General features: G+C 33.8%; 1 pseudogene; it reads left to right on the top strand.

Annotated features, from left to right (window-relative positions):
- LOC102732932 (large ribosomal subunit protein eL27 pseudogene) overlaps positions 1-15,914 on the top strand; it is a 22,631-nt pseudogene extending 6,717 nt beyond the window's left edge.
- The last annotated feature ends 48 nt before the right edge of the window (positions 15,915-15,962 follow it).

Here is a 15,962-nt window from a genome sequence, read left to right on the forward strand (position 1 = left end):
GGTGGGTATTGAGGAGGGCACATTCTGCATGGAGCACTGGGTGTTATGCACAAACAATGAATCATGGAACACTACATCTAAAACTAATGATGTAATGTATGGGGATTAACATAAGAATAAAATAAATAAATAAATAAATAAAACCTGGAAAAAAAAAGTTTACTGTAACTTAAAATAAAAGTTGAAATCTTAATAATAGAAATTAGTTTAATGTACATGCTTTAAAAGTGACACTAACTTTTTTAGACCAGCCTCAAAAACTTCCATGTAGATAATTAAGGAAAAAAAAAAAGCAAGGTATTTCCTACTTACAGGATATGTCAACTTAAGAGGCATCTTTGACAAAACATTGGAAAAATCAAACAAAAAACTCTAGTGCAATAAATGTTCTTTAATTCTTTAAACTACTATATAATGGCATATATTCAGGCTTGGAATATCATACCTTTTTTTTAAACCATAGCAATACAAGTTAATATACAGACGTCACCTTGAGATTTAAGATTCTTCTGAATTGCTTTTGTCATAAATAACTGTTTATAGCATCACATCAACTTATTGTTGCCTGAAATCCTATTCTTTATTTTAGTGCATTTTGTGGCTTTACTACTGCCAGTAAACATAGGGAAGGCTGTTTAGATTCTGTCTGCATGTTAATTTAAACACACACACACATGCTCTGCTTTTATAGGTATCTTAAGTCAAGTGTTCTAACACATGCACAAATTTCCTTGTGGACCTTCCTTTCAGGAGAAATTTAGCCATATTCTGTATGTTAGCATAATGTACAACTTAGATAGTAGTTGCTCATTGTAATTGCTGGTGCTTGCTACCATGAACGTATCACTCAAAGTTTGCTCGATCTGCTCGCATGCTGAGACCCTTCTTCTAGGCAATTTACTAAGAAGTTTACATCCTTATGAACTTAAAGCAATTTATGAACTCAGGTTCCTTATTAATACAAAACAGTCATATCAAAACAGTGAGAAGAAAATAAAGAGATATCTAGGGAAAATAATAGTACTACAGAGACTTTAACCAAAAGAATTAGATTACCAAAATGAAAATGCAAAAACATATTACAGAACCATATTGTGCCTTATGATACCATAATTTTAAAGCAAGATCATACTATATGGGAAACCTTGAGTGTAATACCTGATAATTATCTGTTGTGTCACCTTGGGTATTAACTCTGAGAATATGTTTCTTTACCTAGTAAAGAAATATAAATACAACTACTTTATAGTAATGGATTATTCTGTTGCAACATCAAATGTAAAAATTCAAGGTCATTCTGTATTTTAGGTGGTCTTTCCATCTCTTACATCCTGGCTAAATTTGCTGAAAGTTAATTTGTACATGAAGAGCCAGTGTTAAACCACCTTATTATTGATTGTGCAAGGGTAAGGTAATATGTCACTATCAGTCGCATAAATGACTCAGAAAGAAATAAAGGACAAAGATCAAAGTTACTGAGAGAAAAAAACAATGGGAAGCTCCCCAGGAGGTTGTTTGTTGTCATTAGTGGAGAAAAAGACACAACCAGTCTTTTTAAAAAGAGAATCTATGGGTATTTGCAGTTATGCAGTAACCACCTGTAAACTGCAGCCTGATTTGAGTTATACAGCTGTGAAATACGTTGCTGACAAGGTGACAACCCTTCTTTTGCCACATAAGGACACTTAATTGTCATTATCAAAATACTCCAATAAAAAGAGCAATGGTTATATAAATTGAAAATTTCAGAAAAGACACATGTAAAATGTGGAGGATATATAGGAAAATTTCAGCTTCAAATCACCAAGTATATTTTTACTTCAATAGCTCATAAGTTAACTGGAGATTTAAATAAAAATAAAAATAAAACGTGTTTATTTGATGTGGATGGAAGCTACTCTGGAGTCATGGGAATTATGATGTTTGTGTTTGTCACAGGCCCAGAATAAAAGACTCCTTAATGTTCCAGCTGTTACAGGCCCATTCTGAAGATGATTCAGTCTTGCTTTACAATTTAAGAGATTATGCATAGATTTTACAAAAATAAAATTTTTTACTGGAGCAATAAGGAGGCCTGAAACTCATACCCCAAATAAGAAATTTGAGTTGAATGTTGTTGTTGTCAATCATCTTGCTTATTGAGGCAATTGACCATGTCATTTCACCCTGGAAAAAGAGTGTTCTGGGAGCTTGTGTATGGATGAGCTTTTCTCCATCTGTTTCTCCTAAGACAGATTAGTCTTTACTTTTGAGGTTCTGAAAGAAAGAAAAAATTTACCAAAATAGGCCTGAAAAATTAAGAAGAGTAATGTCTAACTTACTTTTTAAAATTACTTTCTTTTTAAAATGAAATTGGTTAAAAATCCTGTTTGATGTTTTGATGTCTGTCCTTTGGAATTCTGAAGCTTTTACACATTGCCTTATAAAATAAATTTATTTAGGAAATAGGAAAAATAAAGAAATTCTTCCTAATAAGCTAGGAATCTCCAAAAGATTAACATATTAGCTAAAGTGGTTATTCAAATCTATGAATTATGGGAAGTTCATTTATTTAACTATTATTTTCATTGTGGCCAAATAGAGTCATAAGTAACTTGATTCATTAATAATGTAAATTGAGGTAAGTTAATGATTTAAATATAAAAAAAAAAGTTTAGGTTATAACCAGTCTCAGTGAAGGCAGGACATTTCAAGTATAAAAACAAAGTAATAATAATTAAAAAAAGATTAGAGGTAATGAGAAAATATTTTAAAATTCCATAAAGTATAAATATAAATGCAATTAAAAGTCACATGCTATATCTAAGATACTTTTTAAATTAATTAATTAAAAAATCTAAGTACAGAAATAAAAGTACCTGAGCAGGTGATTTTGAAAAGTAGAGGTAAAATAATAATAAATAATTATCCATTCATCCAGTCTTGTCCTGGTCTAGTAATCAATCCATCTACTCAGGATATATCTACTGGGCCTCCAGTATGTTTCAGGCAATAAGCATGGAAACACATTTATTCTCATTTGTAATAAATGAAATTTCTAAGATAAAGTAATAACACATTATAACACATTATTGTAATAAAATGAATTATAATGAAACCTAATAGATTGAGGCACTCAAGCAGGTTTCATAGAATGAAGTGCACATAGCCATTTTCATAAAATATTCATTGAAAGCAAATTGGTACAAACTTTCTTCAGAGAAAGTCATAACATTTTATGTCACCTTAAGGAGGCAGTATTTATAGCCTTATTTATAGAAAGTGTATAATAGTTTTCCATGGCTCAACTTGTGCATATTGTCACTCCCCCACCCCCAGCTGTTTATATTGTTTTAATACATTGAATAAAGAGTGTTGGGCAAGAAACAATTAAGTTACCAGATTGAAACTATTTGAAATCCTTTTCTGACTAGCCATCACAAGATGCACCAGCTCAGTTGGAAAATGCTTCTTCCTGGTGGCTCCATCTCAAGTACATGCAGACATCTCAGGAAGGTGAGATATAATTTGAGGTCAAATAATCTTGCTCTTCCTGGATTATCACCTTGGCTATCTAATTGGAAAATTTTCCCCTTGATAATGCCATGATTAACCTCTTAAAACAAACACATGAAATCAACCTGTTTTATGAATAAATAGGCTAAAACATTATCCTTTGTTTTGTTTAGCTTAGCCAAGATCTGAATACATTTACATTGAAATAAGTTCTTAAGCAGAAATTCTAATAAAGTCTACAGTTAGACTTCTGTTCATACATCTATTATTGGCAAATTATTATTTTGTGTGCTTATGTGTAATTAATACCCATTTTCTTAATTATGTGTATTAGTATATGAAAATATTTGCAAAGACTGGTTTCCTGCTATGAATTTTTTTTTCCTTGTATTTTCAAAGATAGAGTTTACACATCAATTCAGGGATATTAGTTTTCCCTAGCACCAACAATACTTACATTTTAAAGCTGAATAAAAGCAAGTTACAAAGTAAAATGTATCTCATTTCAGATTTGTTTGTTCCAAGTAAAGAAACAAATTTGAGACACTCTAAGCAAGAAAATGAAACTTCTAATGAACAGTTTACTAAACTACATGTAAGAAAGTATTGTAATCTCCCAAAAGATGTAAATGAGGAATGGGAACACGTTCTTGAGTTCAGAAAGCCACTCTTTCGTTTCTTTCTCTTGGGATCTAATCTAAAAGTTTCCCTCCCCTATCCATAGCTGATTTACTCATTTTTCAGCAGTTTGAACAGTTTGGTTATTGTGAGTATATGGTAAAAGACAGCAGGCCACATTTAAATAACTACAAGTTAAAAAATGTTCAGAAGAACCTAGGATCCCTCACTCATAATTTCAAATCACCAAAACATGAGTCACTAACCTTATTTTCAGCAGATGACCAATCCTATCATAAATCATGGCCAGAGAGTGTGGCAGACTAAGTAATACAAATATGGTGGTCTTTACCAGTCCTGTGAGAGGGTGATTTTCAGACAAAAGTGGTTATTTAAGCCAACCACCCCCTACAAAGCGTTTTCTTCAGTATATCTTGTTTGAACACAATCAGAAAACAAAGAAACAAACCTGGAAGTAGATGTAGCAAATGTTAACAGTATTTTATAAAGGATTTGTTTTCTCCTTCTTATATTTTCTTTTTATAATGATTTGAAATTATTAATAATTGAGAAGACTGGGTACTAAAGAGTTCATTTTTTTTTAATACAAGGCATTTTGGTTGAATCTTGCCTTTATTTTCATTATGATATCTGTATTATAAACATGCTATGAATTCTGAATGAGAAGTGAGCTGAGAGGAGTAAGGGGTGGAAAATGGGAAAGAGAAACCACAAAAAATTAGAAAAGCTAACTTGACACAGCTTGTTGAATAGCTTAAATTTAGGCAATATGTATGTTCTAGGTTGGCCATTTTAATCCCATTTTCAGTATGAATAGTTTCGATTTTTAAATGCTCAGGGAATATCTATATTGTCTTCTAACCAAGGATCCTTAAATTATGAGGAAGACAGGTAGCTAAATTAATAATTAAGTATGATTTGTAGATTCCCCGCCTTATGCAAATTGGAGCATAGCACAACTTGTGGAGAGTAAAGGATAGAGTTTATACTCTACAATTTTTGTGATTTCATTTTTCTCCCTCACACACTGGTCTTTTCTTTTTTACCCCCCATTAAGAAGAGGGAAGTCTCAGCACAGTTAACAGCACTCGCACAAAAAAATAGTTGAAAAATGCAACTTCTTAAACTTTATTTTTAGAACACAAGCAAGCATTTCACTACTTCTTTTTTTTTTTTTTAAAGATTTTATTTATTTATTTGACAGAGAAAGACACAGCGAGAGAGGGAACACAAATGGGGAGTGGGAGAGGGAGAAGCAGACTCCCCGCCGAGCAGGGAGCCCGATGCGGGACTCGATCCAGGGACTCCAGGATCATGACCTGAGCTGAAGGCAGTCGCTTAACCAACTGAGCCACCCAGGCGCCCGCATTTCACTACTTCTTAAAAAGTTCCACATTAATGAAGTCAGCTGCTGACATGAGAACCAGTCTGTTTGGGGCCAATATTGATACATTTATAAATAAATCTACTTAGGTTAGGAAGAAATTGGTACCCTCACATTATTTTTAGATTATTTTTCTATATTTACAAATCAGTAAAAATATACATACCTCCCTAGATACATATATATACATTTTAACCTATTTTTGAGATTATAAATTATCCACTTCTTTCTATGCTATATGAACAGATGACCATTGGTTTATTGTCATTGCTGAAATGTGCTATGTATCTATGTGTCCCTTCTGTCTAGTGTCCACGGGGAGCCATTGTTCCATTCACTAATACATTAATTGCCAAAGTCTACTGTCTTATCCTCATAATCTATTGGTACAATATTCAGATTGTTTTCAAATAAAGTTGAGCTTCTACTGCTACATGACACTGGTATAGAAGGTTGAGTAATACTAGAACTATTAGCACCTAAGTTTGATCTAGATAGCATATTTCCATGGGTAAGTTTGTGTCAAAAATCTCTAACAGATTAGTGTAAACTGTGAAATCATATCTTCATTCTGGTCTCTCTCATTTCCTTCTTCTCTTTTTTCCTTTCACTGTTCCTTGCCTCTACCCTCTTTTTTCCCTTGGTACAACCTGAACCAGTGAATTCTCTTTGTATCAAAATGTAATAACTGCTTTCAGACCTAAATTGCCAGACCAATATTTTGACCATGAAAAAGATATATTGATCTATCTTTAGATTATCAGTCCATAAAATTAAACCTACAGAATTTTTCATTAATTTAAAAATATCACCTATATGTTTAAAGCTTGTGTATCAGAAAAATGAGATGCTGGGAGGCTAACTAAAGGAACCAATGATTAATAAATGCATTTGGTTTCAGTCTGATGTGCACTTTTGGTACTCTACAAGTTGTTACATTACTGCAATTTTATAATAAAATCATAACATTCCTACAATAATGAAATTTCAATTTTTTTAAATTCTAAAACCAAAATGAATATGCATAGACTAAATAATGCAAAGATTAATTTTAATTATTAATAATACAATGAATGATAAGTAATATTACCTTTGACTAAGATCACCGTGTATATCTTTTTCTCATAAATACAGTAATTTTAATAATGTGAAGGAAATGACAGTAAAGAGTTAAAATAGAAAAAGCAAATCAGGGCTGAGTATATATTTAAGTTGCATAGCAAACTATGAAAGCAACAAAATGAGAAAGTAAATTCCTTGAAATCACAAGAGTTCTTAAATCAAGAGATACAAAAGCATGTATTTTTAGAAAGATTAAAAAGTCAAAATATCAAGATTTTAGAAAATAGAATATTCATACAAAAGTGTGTTGCATATTTAGTGGACAATGTATATCTAACAGTTATATTTTGCCTTTTTTTCACTAATTTGAATGTGAAGTATATTTGAAATTTCAGTTTCATAAGAGAAAACATAAATACTTAAATGTATGTTATACTGAGTATAACCAACCAAATAGGATGATAGAGGGATAAGAAGATAATGCCAAATGTAAGGTTACTTTTACTTAGCATGTTTTACTATTTCTATTTTATTCTCTTTTTCCATCCAATCTTATTTCACTTAGCATAATACTCTCTAGCTCCACCCATGTCACTGCTTGGCAAGATTTAATTTTTTATAGCTGAATAATATTCCATTATATAAATATATTATTTCTTTTTCCACTCATCAGTCAATGGACATCTGGATTCTTTCCATAATTTGGCTATTGTTGATAAAGTATCATGTTTTTTTTTTTTAAAGATGGAAAATAGGACCAAAAAAAAATAGGACCTCAAAGAAATCATACAATGTCATGAAAAAGGCAACAATGGGGAAAAAAAAACAAAGAGACATTATAAAACAAATAAAATATGGTTGTCAAAATTAAAAATGTAATGAGTGGTTATGTTGAATGGGACAAGATCATACCCCCATGATAAAGATACTTAAAAATACATTGATCTCCAAAAAATACATTGATGGTTCTGTAACAAAGGAACACAGAAGACAACTGAAAGAGTTCTCAATGGCCAAAGCTGGGACAATTTGACCACCAAAATGAAGTAGGTATAACATCTCAAAACATAACATGAATATCCATGAGTTGATACTGATGTACATACATAATTGAATAAATAAATTAATGGGAGAGAAGAGACAAATCTTTGATGCAGAAGAATTCCAAATCATTTTTGTAGATACTCTGCCCTTAAAGTGAGGATTATAAACACCCACTCTTTAAGTCTTGGTTAGCATACTGACTTCTTTCTCACAAGTACAGTGTGGAAAAGTGATCAAAGCCTAACTTTGTAGAAGTCTGACAAACAATACTTCAGCCAGGTGATCTAGATCAATATCTACAGTGTAAATCATGTTGATGGTATGCACCCTTGATGTGATGAGTTGAAAATCTCCGTTCACCTCTGTGGTCTTTCTCCCAAAAATCTATAACCCCAATCTAATCACAAAACAAATGCCCTATAAATAAAAATATAGGCACATCTTGCAAAATACTTGGCCAGTATTTTTTTTAAGATTTTATTTATTTATTTGTCAGAGAGAGAGAGAGGGCACAAGCAGGGGAAGCGGCAGACAGAGCAGGCAGAGGGAGATGCAGGCTCCCCATTGAGTAAAGACCCCAATGAGATGTGGGACCGGATCTGTCCTGGGATAATGACCTGAGCCAAAAGCAGACGCTTAACTGAGACTCCCAAGTGTCCCAATACTAGGCCAGTATTGCTCAAGACTGTAAAGGTCATCAAAAACAAGAAAAGTCTGAGAAACAAGAGGAGTTTATGGAAACATGATGACATAAGGTAATGTGGTATCCTGGATGGGATCTTGGACTAGAAAAAGACTTCAGGTAAAACCAAAAAAATTACAATAAACTATGGATTTGAGTCAATAATAATGTATCAATATCAATATTGGTTCATCAATTTTAAGAAATTTAACATACCAAGGGCGCCTGGGTGGCTCAGTCTGTTAAGGGTTCAACTCTTGATTTCCACTCAGGTCATGATCTCAGGGTCCTGAGATCAAGCCTTGAGTCAGGCTCTGCACTAAGCATGGAATCTCTTTGTCTCTCTCCCTGCCCCCGCTTGCATGCGTGTTCTCTCTCTCTCTTTCCCTCTCTCTCTCTCAAATAAATAAATAAAATCTTAAAAAAAAAGGAAATGCAACACACCAATATATGAATAATAAAGGAAACTGAATAAGACAGTATATGTGAACTCCACTACCTTCTTAACTTTTCTGTAAATCTAAAACTGTTCTTTAAAATCTATCAATCTAATAAAATAGAGACCAGAAATAGCCTTATTTTGATTTTGATAAATTGACTTTTAAAAAAGATCAAAGGCATTCAGTAGAGAAAGAATAGTATTTTCAACATATTCTGTTGGAAAAACTGGGTACCTATATGCGAAAAGTTAACACTGATGCATACTCCACACTGCATAAAAATGTATTCAAATTGCTCCTAGAAATATATGTGAAGTTTAAAATTACAAGACTTGAAAATTTGATAGGACTTGTCATCCTTAAAAATTATTTATGATAGGACTAACCTCTTTAATCTCTCCAGAAATGGGGTAATATTTTGTTTTGGTCTATAGAGACAATTGGGAGACTTGTATTTCATTTTTCATACCATAATAATCCTCACTTTAAGGGTTGGGAAAGTATGTGCAGATATGCTTGGGACTAAATACATATGTTCCAATTGTATTCCAGAACTGGAGAAATAGACACAAGGAAAATAAACACCAATGTGTCCACTGAGAAACAGATCTAAGCCAAAACACCATTAAACTGATTTCTGAAAATTTCTAACTGGTGGAACTCAACGACATTTGAGTTTTCAGGAGTTAGTTCAAATTCTGAGCCAGTGTGCAGCAATCCCATAAAATTGTGATTTCTCTTGTTTCCCATATAATTATGTTACCCAATGGATAGTCACACTGTTAAATGATTATTTGGGAAAGACCAAGAGGAGAACTTAGAATATAAATTTCAACAATCATACCAGAATCATTTCTCAAATTAACTCATTCTCCCCCATTAAAGAGACTCTGAGTCTTAAATTGGGAATAAATTCCTATGATCTTTTGTTAAAAATCTTAAAGATTTTCTACTTACACAGATCACGAAGACTTTTAGAGACTGTCCATCTCTTCAGTCTTAAGGAGACCAAGATTAATTTGCCAGTAACATTAAACATTTCTACTTACCAAAACATTCTATAAAAAATGAAATCTTCCCAAGCAGTGACATGGATGGAGCTAGAGAGTATTATGCTAAGTGAAATAAGTCAGTCAGAGAAAGAGAAATACCATATGACTTCACTCTTATGTGGAATTTAAGAAGCAAAACAAATGAACATAGGGGAAAACAGAGAGAGAGCCAAACCAGGAAACACACTCTTAACTGTAAAAAACAAACTGATGGTTACTGGAGGGGCGGTGGGTGGGGGTATGGGTTAAATGGGTGATGGGTGTTAAAGAGGGCACTTGTGATGAGCACTGGGTATTGTATGTAAGTGATGAATCACTAGATTCTATACCTGAAACTAATATGCACTGTGTAATAACTAGCTGGAATATAAATAAAAACTTGGAGAAAAAAAAAGAAAAGGAAAAAATATGCTAGTATTTTATGCATTCTAAATTGTCCTATGGATGTTAATTCTTTGGGCTTTTGTTCCTGCCTTTTTTGGGTTCGTTTCTTGATCTTGTTTTAAATCTTTCAAGATAAGCTCCATCATTTTATTGATTCTATAGTTTGTCTTTCAGTTGTAGGTGTGTTTCTACAACTTGCTTCCTACAGAGTTCAAGAAACTTTGCTTGCACTTTGCTTGCTTCCTACAGAGTTCAAGAAACTTCACAAGTCCTTAGTCAGTTTCTGTAGTAATTCTTTGGCTGTATATTCCAGCACTAAGTGTAGGTTGTAAATTTTGAACTCTGATTATAAAATCCATATGTTTCAGATATAAGTCTTCAATTTCTCTCAAAGGAGTAAGTTTTTAAAGCTCAAAATCACAGGTAGATGACAAACACCATTGGTATCCCTCTAGCTAAAGGTGTGGGTTAAGTATGTTGGTTGATTTACTAATTTCTTTTTAAGTTGAGTAACAGCACTTCAAAATTTGAGGAATGTCACTCACATTTCCCTTAGGTGAAGACATAAAGTCATTCAATGGTCTCAATCAATCAAATTCCATGGTTTACAGTACTCTGGGCTCTTCTTAGGATGTCAATATGCTCTTTCCTCTGTGGTTTTGAGTTCCTTCTCTATTTCTAGCACTCGTTATTTCACTTTATTTTTAACTGTAGAGTCTGATTGCAGTTTTGTTGTTTGCTGACATATTTCAAGTCCAAGACTTGCTTGTACATCTCTTGTCCCACACCTTAGCAAGCCCACTTACAAGTCCACAGACTCCTTCCCTTGGTTCTGGTGGAAAGTTCAAACCACACAAAATCCAGGACAATGAGTGGGGACTCTAAACCTGAAACTACCCTCTAATCACTATAAAATTCCAAGCCATTTGTTCCTCTTTGTTCTATTTTAAAAAATATTTTATTTATTTATTTGTCAGAGAGAGAGAGAGCACAAGCATGGGGAGCAGCAGAGGGAGAGGGAGAAGCAGACTTCCCGCTGAGCAGGGAGCCCGATGCAGGGCTGGATCCCAGGACCCTGGGATCATGACCGGAGCTGAAAGCAGACACTTAACCTACCAAGCCACCCAGGTGTCCCTCCTCTTTGCTCTATTCAGTCACTTTTATACTTTAGTGTAAGTCTGCCTTACTTTCCCAAGAAAACCTTATAATGTGAGTAATAAATGTTTTCTACCTCTTGGTACTTGGATAGCATCATCTATCTCAATATTTGAACTGAATTCTGGATTCTGGGTTGATCTTGCTTTCCACTGGGCAACCACAAGACACTAATCCAGGTGTAGCTTAGGAGTAATTTTCATATTAATTTATATGGTGGCAGGGGCCCAAAGGTCATGCCATCATTTTGTTGGACACAAATGTACAAATATTTTCAATTTCAATCGTTAGTTTTAGAAGGTAAAATAAACAATGAAATATATTGCATTTCATCCATTATATTGACAAAAGTAAAAAAGATAATATGGTATATAATTAACATTGTAAAGTGAGCACTCTCCTACATTGCTGATGGGATAGCAAATTAGTACCTTTCTGAAGCCAATTTGTTAATATTTGAAAGATGCATTTATAATGAGAAACACAAAAGATGTAGGGGGGAAATGTCCACAACTGGACAAGGGGAAGGAAGTGACTAAGCCCCCAAATATTTTAAAACTCTTTAACTCTGAAAATAAACTTTAAAAAATGGTAAAATAAAAAAAAATGATAAAATCAAAGGAACACAATTTAGGCATATGCTAAAAATGTATGTCGTAATTGAATCTAATATTGTATAATATATCTAATATGTTTGCTGCAATGTCAGGTCCTTACAAATAATGAACAAAATGATAATTTTGCTTCTAAAGAATGTTTTCGTGGGAAATCAAGTTTTATAAACAAGGGCTTTCTTTGTTTATTCTCCTTTTAAAATATAGCATATAGTCCAGAGAGAGACATCTTTCAGGGTAGTAAGATCATGCGTTCATCCAATGAAATTAATGATTTAATTTCTGCTGCATTCTTTGACAATAAAATTTTTGCATTTTATTTTATTATTTTTTAAAGATTTTATTTATTTTTGACAGAGGAAGACACAGCGAGAGAGGGAACACAAGCAGGGGAATGGGAGAGGGAGAAGCAGGCTTCCTGCTGAGCAGGGAGCCTGATGTGGGGCTGGATCCCAGGACTCTGGGATCATGACCTGACCGAAGGCAGACGCTTAACGACTGAGCCACACAGGCGCCCAAAATTTTTGCATTTTAATGTGTGGGCTGATTCACATGAACCTTCCAATGAGAAATATAAAATATATTACTGTGATTTCACACTACCCACTACAGAGAAACTCTAAGTCTTCATTTTTCATTTTATTTCATTATCTTCTGCTCAGAAATATCCAGTGACCTATGTTTGGAAATAGTTTGTGGAAAATGTGTGCATCAGAATTTGGAACATTAGGAAGTTCATGTAACATCAGTCCATCTTAGTCACCAGTATGTAGAAAAAAACAAATTGCATCCTGTCACAGCTGCCTAATATTTTGGTAGAGATAGGATCATCAAGTTAAGCAGAAGTGTTTTGTGTCTATGTAAAACAATTTAGGGAGGTAAAACAATAATCACAAGGTGTTCATATAAAATGAATAAATGTGATTATGTTTAATGAAGTAGGGCAAATTTAGTTCATTCTGAATACAACAGCACTTTTTTTTTCTTTTTCAAATTTTTATTTAAATTCTAGTTAGTTAACATATAGTGTAATATTGTTTCCGGGAGTAGTACAGCACTTTCTTTTATTTTACTTTTTTAAAGATTTATTTATTTTTGAGAGAGAGAGACAGGGAGAGAGCAGGGGGTGGGGGAAGAAGCAGAGCGAGAGGGAGAGAGAATCCAAGCAGACTCCATGCTGAGCGTGGAGCCCAACATGGGACTCAATCTCACATCCCTGATCTCATGACCTGAGCCCAAACCATGAGTCAGATGCTTAACTGAGTGCACCACCCAGGCGCCCCAGAATAGCAGTTCAAAAAAGTTAAAGTAAGAATTAGTTTCTCTTCTCACAAGTAAAGGAGACAGAAAGAAAAGAAATAGAATAAAAAATATAATTAAAACATCCATAATACACATGTTTTCAATCTTGCTTTTGATCCTGTATTAATAATTTAACATTTAAGATATTTTCATTTAAATTCCAAATTTAAAAGTAAATAAAGAAGAAAAGAATTAGAGGAATTTTAAAGTGCATAACCTTTTAGGATTTAAGTCCTTGTTTTAAAAAAAGAAAGAATTACTGCATATTAGAAGCTATTATGTACAAGAATGAACACATTAGAAACAATCTTTGCAGTTCTTGGTCATATATGAAACATTTATTCACAAGCTGATTTAATAAGGCTTCACTGAAAAATTATCTTCTATGTGCTAGATCCTGTGCTATTAGAAAAAAAGCCATAATCTCTACCAATGTGCTTTTGCCTATATGCATACCATATTAATTTATGTTAGTTTATGCATGCATGAACACACACACACACACACACACACACACACACACTTAGTTTTTTAATTTACCAGAAGTCAAATATACTTCTTACATGAAGTGAAATATCAGAAGGCAGAGTGAATTAGGTTTTGGAAGATTTTTTTTTTAAGATTTTATTTATTTATTTGACTGAGAGAGACACAGTGAGAGAGGGAATGCAAGCAGGGGGAGTGGGAGAGGGAGAAGCAGACTTCCTGGATCATGACCCGAGCGGAAGGCAGACGCTTAACGACTGAGCCACCCAGGCACCCCTAGGCTTTGGAATATTTAAAGTGTACTCCAACCATATGCAAGATTGCTTTATATAACACAAAACATTATATTGTTTCCTAAATTCCCCTTAATCTCAGCACCATTGCCCGTTTTGGATTATGTTACTGATAGTCTTAATCTCCTATTAAACGTTCCTATATGTTTCTTTGACATCACTGCTCCAATCTTCTTATGTAGAACTGATATTTTTCATTACCTGCCATCCCTTCATCCCTGTGGCTGAAAGTCACAATAGCATGCCCATCACAGGCCACAGGAATAAGATATGTGATTCAGACTTGTGTCAGTAAATCACAATGATCTGACTTTCCCAGATTGTGGGGCTAAATTCATGTCAATTAAGTAGATAACTTATCCTCTTGGCCATAGTATTGGGCTCAGGATTGGCCATATCAACCAAGTATGTCCAAAGAGAAAATCTGAATGTGTTTGATGTACAGTCACTGATAAAGATAAGATATTTTAAGCTGCTGATTCATTAAGCCATTGGAATGTTTCTTGGTGTGGCAAACAGGTATCATTTTTCCCAGGTATTGAGAACCTCTTAGAGAGTGAAGTCAACAAACAGAGGCAAACAAATCTACAGAAAAGATAAGGGATAAAGCACTGATACCTTCTTATGAAAAATAGGATCTAAGCATGAAGCTAATTGTATTTATATGGTTCAATAAAGCCACACTCCCTTTTATTCTTAAGACAGTTTGAGTTCAGTTTCAATGTCTTCCAATGAGAAAGTGATTCCTAATAAATAAATTCTTTATATCTAGAGAACACTTCAGCAGTAGGAAATATGCTAATCAAAAATAAGGCAGGGAATAATAATATTTAGAAAATTACTTCTATGATATTTGTAGGATATCATGATCAAAATGTATTCACATGATCAGTATCCGATAAGGTGATAATTTAGAGGAGTGAGATGATGAGTTTGAGAGAGTCATTCAGTCTATACTAAATAACATTCACAAACCTTGTAAAATGTAAATCAGATTATACTGTTTCTCTTCTCAAAATACTCTACTGTAAAGTAAAACTAAAGACTTTCTAGGCTTTCATCCATCCTTCTTATCTGCTTTATTACATCCTTGACCTCATAATCTGCACCCACCCTCTTTCTTACTCTGCTCCAGACACACTGGCCTCTTTACTATCTCTGTAACTCACCAGAAAACAAACAAACAAAAAAACATGCCTAAGGCCTTTATCCCCTCTCTTCTTTTCTTTCTAGAATGTTCTTTCTATGGATATTGACATGACTGACCTTTTAATTACATTTGAGAATTTTACTAAAATGGTAATTTTTTAAAGTCTTTCTTGACCATTCAAATTAAATATCATATAGTCATATTTTCTAAGCTTCCCTACTTTATCCCCTAGCACTTGTCACTATATAATGCTTTATTTAAATTAATATTCATATTGTTTATTGTCTGCCTTCCCATGGAAGTATATATTATAAGGCTCGGGTGGTTGGTGTCAAAAGAGCAAGTTCGTGAGAACTGGGACCGTGGTGCTGGTCCTGGCAAGAAGCTAATTCCAAGGCGAAGTGGTCCTTGTGAAGAATACTGAGGATTGCCACCTCAAATCAGCCCTACAGTCATGCTCTGGTGTCTGGAATTGACCAGCATCCCAGCAAAGTGACAGCTGCCATGGGCAAGAAGAGGTCAAAGATCAAATGTTTTGTGAAAGTTTGTAACTACAATCACCTCTTGCCCACAGGGTACCCTGTAGATATCCTCTTGGACAAACCTGTCAGCAACAATGATGTGTTCAGAAACCCTGCTCTTAAATACGAGGCCTGATGAGGGGCTGAGGTCAAGTTCAAGATGTACAAGACCAGCAAGAACAAATGGTTCTTCCAGAAGCTGTGGTTTTAGTTCTGTTTTGTTTCAGTCATTACAAATTATAAATAAATAAATATATAT

This window comes from Leptonychotes weddellii, chromosome 4, assembly GCF_054177405.1.
Source record: "Leptonychotes weddellii isolate Sample4059 chromosome 4, ASM5417740v2, whole genome shotgun sequence".
NCBI classification, from domain to species: Eukaryota; Metazoa; Chordata; class Mammalia; order Carnivora; family Phocidae; genus Leptonychotes; species Leptonychotes weddellii.